We start from the raw sequence: 5,356 nt of genomic DNA, 5'->3' as shown, positions 1-5,356 counted from the left end.
AAAAAAAAAGCTGGAAGTGGCGCTGTGGCTCAAGTGGTAGAGCGCTAGCCTTGAGCTGAAGAGCTGAGGGACAGCGCCCAGGCCCAGAGTTCAGGCCCACAACCCCCCTCCCCAAAAAAAAATCACTATCCAAGCTGAGTGCCAGTGGCTCATGCCTGTAATCCTAACTACTCAGGAGGCCAAGACTTGGATCATGGTAACACTGTGGCTCAAGTGGTAGAGCACTTGCTTTGAGCTGAAGAGCTAAGGGACAGCTCCCAGGCCCAGAGTTCAAGCCCCATGACCAACCAAAAAAAAAAAAATCACTATCCTAATCTTAAACATCACAGGTAGATTTTTTGGATATAAAACTAGATGAGCCGGGCGCTGGTGGTCCACACCTGTAATCCTAGCTACTTAGGAGGCTGAGATCTGAGGATCACAGCTCAAAGTCAGTCCAGGCAGGAAAGTCTGTGAGACTCTTATCTCCAATAAAAACCACTAGAAAGAAAAAAAAAAAAACACTAGAAAAACCAAAGCGGCTCTGTGGCTCAAGTGGTAGAGCACTCACCTTGAGCTGAAGAGCGCAGTGACAGCACTCAAGCCCAGAGTTCAAGACCCATGACCGACCAAAAAATAAAATAAAACTAAATGAAACAAAAATTCTCCGGAATTATGAGACACTGCTCCATTATCTTCTAGCTTTCAGCTGCCATTCTGAATACCAATCCTTTGTATATAGTTTTATTCTTTCCTCTCTGGAGCCTTAGATCCTTGCTTAACTTTGATCTGAAGTTCATGATGTTTCTTGGTCTATTTTCTGTTTTGCTAATACCATGGTTTGAACTCAGGGCATTGTGCTTACTCAGCTTGCTTGCTTGTCTGGTTAATGCTCTAGCATGGCCTTTTCTTGCAGACTTTTCTGCTTGAACTAGTTTTAAACCTTGAACTTCTGGATCTCAGCCCGAGTAGCTAGGATTACAGGTAGCCATATGCTAACAGCTGGTATAGTTTCTCTGTGCTAGACACTAAGTAGGGGCCCATTTCATTTGGTACCTCAAGTCCTGTTCTGGGAACGTCTTTCTCCCTCTCTCCCTCCCTCCCTTCCTTCCTTTCCTCTCTCCCTCCTACTTTCTTTCTTGGTTGCCAGTCTTGGGGCTTGAACTCAGGGTCCCACTCCCTAATTCAGCTTTTTTGCTTTTATCTAGCACTCCACCACTTGAATCACACCTTCAGTCCAGCTTTTTTGCTGATCAGTCGGACAGAATTTTGCAGATTCCTGTGATGAACCTCAGATTTCAGCGTCTTGAGAAGGGTTCTTAGAAGCATGGCTCTCATAACTTTTTTTTGCCAGACTTGGGGCTTGAACTCAGGGCCTGATCGCTGTCCCTGAGATTATTTTGTTCAAGGCTAGCACTCTACTACATGAGCCACAGTGCTACTTCTGGCTTTTTTTTTTTTTTTGGGTCCAGTAGTGGGGCCTGAACTCTGGGCCTGGGCGCTGTCCCTCAGCTCTTCAGCTCAAGGCTAGCGCTCTACCACTTGAGCCACAGCGCCACTTCCAGCTTTTTTCTTTTTGCTTATGTGGTGCTGAGGAATCAAACCCAGGGCCTCAGGCATGCAAGGCAAGCGCTCTACCACTGAGCTACCTTCCCAGCCCCAATTTTTTTTTTTTCCAAGCAGGAGAAGTTTATTTACCAAACTGCTGCCCCCACCCCGCATGGTGGACAGGCATGGCTGAAAAAGAAAAAGGGAGATCCAGTGCCTAGATCTCTCTCTCTCTCTCTTTCCCTCTCCCCCCCCTTCCTTCCTTCTCTCTTTTTTCTTCCTTTTGGCCAGTTCTGAGGCTTGAACTCTGAGCCTGGGTGTTGTCCCTGAGTTCCTTTTGTTCAAGGCTAGTACTGTACAGCTTGAGCCACAATGCTACTTTTCTGCCTAGGGTGACATCAAACTGCAATCCCGAAATCTCAGCCTTCCAAGTAGCTAGTATTACAAGTGTGAGTCACCAGTGCCCAGCTTGTGCTTCGTTTTGAACTTGATCTTTCTTACACTTTCTGGGGAGATTTAAAGATGACCCCAGTGACCTCCACTACCTAGTGTTTACACTTTTAAGAAATATCCTAAAAAAAAAAAAACACATGAGTGAAAAAAAAAAAGAAATATCCTCCCCTTGAGCATGGGAATAACTTATGGATTGCTTTAAGATAATACAACAAAGGTGAAAGAATGTCATTTATCTTTCTACTTGACCACACTAATATCTCAGTCTTCATGCTTGATACTTATATGAGAAAATTGCACTGAAGAGCATGGCAAGGACTATGGTAATCTCTTGCCAATAATCAGCTAGGAACTGAATGTATTAGCTTTTTAGAACTTGAATCCTGCCAACAGCCATGACTAGAAGAGACTATTCTGATTAAGCCTTCAAATAAAATAGAGCTCTGTAGGTCATGACAAATTCCAAGGACCCAGCTTAGCTATGGGTAGATATTCAACACACAGAAATAACAGTATTAATTTAGTTTTGTGTGTGTGTGTGTGTGTGCGCGCGCCCTGGTTCTGGGGTTTGAACCCTGTCTTTAAGCTATTTTGCTCAAGGATAGTAATCTACCATGTAAGCTACAGCTCCACTTCCAGCTTTTTAGTGGTTAATTAGATACGAGTCACTTTCCTGTCTGGGCTGACTGAACTTCGATCATCAAATCTCAGCTTTAACACCTGGCTAATCTTTTTTTTCTTTTTTGGGTCCGGTTGTGGGGCCTGAACTCTGGGCCTGGGCGCTGTCCCTCAGCTCTTCAGCTCAAGGCTAGCGCTCTACCACTTGAGCCACAGTGCCACTTCCGGCTTTTTTTTCTTTTTGCTTATGTGGTGCTGGGGAATTGAACCCAGGGCCTCAGGCATGCAAGGCAAGTGCTCTACCACTGAGCCACCTTCCCAGCCCTTTCTTTTTCTTTTTTAAGCTGTTGAGTTTATAGTAATTTTTTACAGAGAAATAGATATGCTATGTAACTCACCTACACTGTAGTTGTAGTTCATTGCTTTTGCTGCTTTTTATTTCTATTAGTCTAGTAGACTCCTAATGGGCAACTGGAAAGATTTCAATTTGGACAAGTATATTATAAACATTCTTGCAGATGTCTGCAAATGGACATAGACTTATAAATTTATATTTTTACTGGTTACACACCTAAGCTGAGAATCACTAACACTGGGTGTGTTCAGCTTTGGTAGCTTCTGCCAAACCTCTTTCATTCTTTTTATTTTTTGCTAGTCTTGGGTCTTGAATTCTGGGTCTGGGTACTGTCCCTGAGCTTCTTTTGCTCAAGGCTAGCACTCTACCACTTGAACCATACAGCATCACTTCTGGCTTTTTCTGTGGATGTGGTACTGAGGAATCGAACCCAGGGCTTCATGCAGACTAGGCAAGCACTCTACCACTGTCACATTACCAGCCCCTGCCAAACCTATTTCAACATGGTTATTCCAAATTACAGTGCTTTCACCCTGTATCTCCATCAGTGCTTAGTACTACATGACATGTTCATTACAGCCCCTGAGTCCAGGGTGGTGTATCTTGTGGTGATTTGAATTTGCCTACTCCAAAGACTAGTCAAGTTGTACAATATATGTTAATTGGACATTTGGATAGCTGTTGTGAAATGCCTATTCAAGTCTTTGAGCTATTAGTGCCCTGGAAGAGCTTTGTGATAATCAGGGATAGAAGTGGGGTGGGAGAAGAAAGTACACAGGAGAAGGAGTGCAATACACACACAAATCTTTTCCCACTTTGTGGTTCCCTGTACTATGCCTTTGAATTCTTCTTTTGGTAAATGATATAATCCAAGTTACTGATGTTTTTCCTACATGATTAAAACTATTTGTGAACTGTTAAAAAAACCAACTTTGCCTATCTTGATACCAAGCAAATTATTTCTAAACAAATCCAGAATGAACATTTTTTAATTTTTGGTGGGGTTGTATAGTATAAGGTTGAGCCAAAATTAACTTTTTCCCCAAAGGCACTAACTTGCTCATCTGACTTACTGGAATATTGTTTTCTTATAGCATTGCACCATCAGGTAACCCACATGTATATGTGGGTTTCTGAACTCTATTCTGTTCCATAGGCTTACTTGTTATTTTGATCTTATTAAGTCCTTTATTACTACTTTGGGTTTTAGGAGGGAACAGTGACAAGCTCTTTTTTAATCTATAATTTTAAATTTGGAAGTCCTTAAGAGCTTACATTTTTTTTGGTCTTTTTGTCAGTCGTGGGACTTGAAGTCTGGTCCTGGGCACTCTCCCTCAGCTGAAGGCTAGTACTCCACCACTAGAGCCACAGCACTACTTCTGGCCTTTTCTGTTTATGTGATACTGAGGAATCAAACCCAGGGCTTCATGCATGCGATGCAAGCACTACCACTAAACCACTTTCCCAGCTCACAATCTCCATTTTCATATGGGCAATTAGTAGGAATACTAGTGATTTTTTGCACTACTGGTCTAGATGCAGGCTTCGCAATGGCTATCTTTGTCTGCCTTGTTCACTGCTGTTTTCAGTGCCAGACACAATACACCAGGAACATCACAGGCATTCAATAAATGTCAACTGAGTGAATAACGATATTACTGGAAAAAAATTATGGAGAAAAGGGAATATTTTAAAGTGAATTATAAATTTCAGTTTCTTTAATCATCTTTAATTTTCTTTCTGTCTAGTCAGGAAAGAATTCCCTTCAACTAACTCACATCCTTTTTTTTTTTTTCCTTTGCCAGTTTTGGAGCTTGAAGTTGGGCTGAGAACCATCCCCGAGCCTCTAACACTCTACCACTTGAGCCACAATGCCACTTCTGGCCTTTTCTTTTTATCTGGTGCTGAGAGGAATCAAACCCAGGGTTTCATTATGCTAGGCAAGCACTCTACCACTAAGCCACATTCCCAGCCCCCTGACCCACATTCTTAAGAGCGGGAAAATAAGAGAAATAGTAGCTACTTAGGAAAAAGATGAGAGTGAAGGTAATTATAAATCTTTTGCAAAACAGGTACAGCTTTGATCCTAGCAATCAAATACTGAAGAGTTCTTCCCAGTCCAGTTTCTGTTTTTAGAAAGCAGCATGTTGAAATGAACTCATAGCAGTTTTCAGTATATGCTATATCATGGCCCTCACCCTAGGAATCTCCTAACTCACCTCCCTAATGTACCTCTTCACCTGTTTTGATGGATATTGACATTAATGGCTATAAAGGGGGAAAGGAGAAGACACAATTATTTAAAAATACATAAACAGGGGCTGGGAAGGTGGCTCAGTGGTAGAGCGCTTGCCTTGCATGCATGAGGCCCTGGGTTTGATTCCTCAGCACCACATAAGCAAA

The 5,356-nt window shown here is 42.4% G+C and overlaps 1 protein-coding gene across 2 annotated transcripts in view; it reads right to left on the bottom strand.

The window, feature by feature from the left end:
- The window catches only part of Epb41l5 (erythrocyte membrane protein band 4.1 like 5), a 128,177-nt gene that overhangs the window by 2,658 nt on the left and 120,163 nt on the right, over positions 1-5,356 (bottom strand). The window lies entirely within an intron of this gene.

This window comes from Dipodomys ordii, unplaced genomic scaffold, assembly GCF_000151885.1.
Source record: "Dipodomys ordii isolate 6190 unplaced genomic scaffold, Dord_2.0 Scaffold52, whole genome shotgun sequence".
Classification (NCBI taxonomy): domain Eukaryota; kingdom Metazoa; phylum Chordata; class Mammalia; order Rodentia; family Heteromyidae; genus Dipodomys; species Dipodomys ordii.
This window is presented reverse-complemented; position numbering and strand designations above follow the sequence as displayed.